Consider the following 362-nt stretch of genomic DNA (forward strand, 5'->3'; position numbering starts at 1 on the left):
ATGACTGAACCTACTAGCATAGATGAGGCTATGAAATCCAAACAGTGGCTTAGTGCAATGAATGAAGAAATGAGATCATTGAAGGAAAACAAAACTTGGGTTTTAGTTCCCAAACCACAAAATGCCTCCATAGTAGACTGTAAGTGGATTTACAAAATCAAGCAAGAAAACCCTATCAAATTCAAGGCTAGATTAGTAGCTAAAGGGTTTACGCAAAAAGAGGGTATAGATTATAATGAAATTTTTTCTCCTGTTGTGAAATATACAACTGTGCGTATTATTCTTGCTCTCACTGCACACTACAATTGGGAACTCAAGCAAATGGATGTTAAAACTGCTTTCCTACATGGTGATTTGGATGA

This window comes from Sesamum indicum, linkage group LG9 (genome assembly GCF_000512975.1).
Source record: "Sesamum indicum cultivar Zhongzhi No. 13 linkage group LG9, S_indicum_v1.0, whole genome shotgun sequence".
In the NCBI taxonomy this organism is placed as follows: Eukaryota; Viridiplantae; Streptophyta; class Magnoliopsida; order Lamiales; family Pedaliaceae; genus Sesamum; species Sesamum indicum.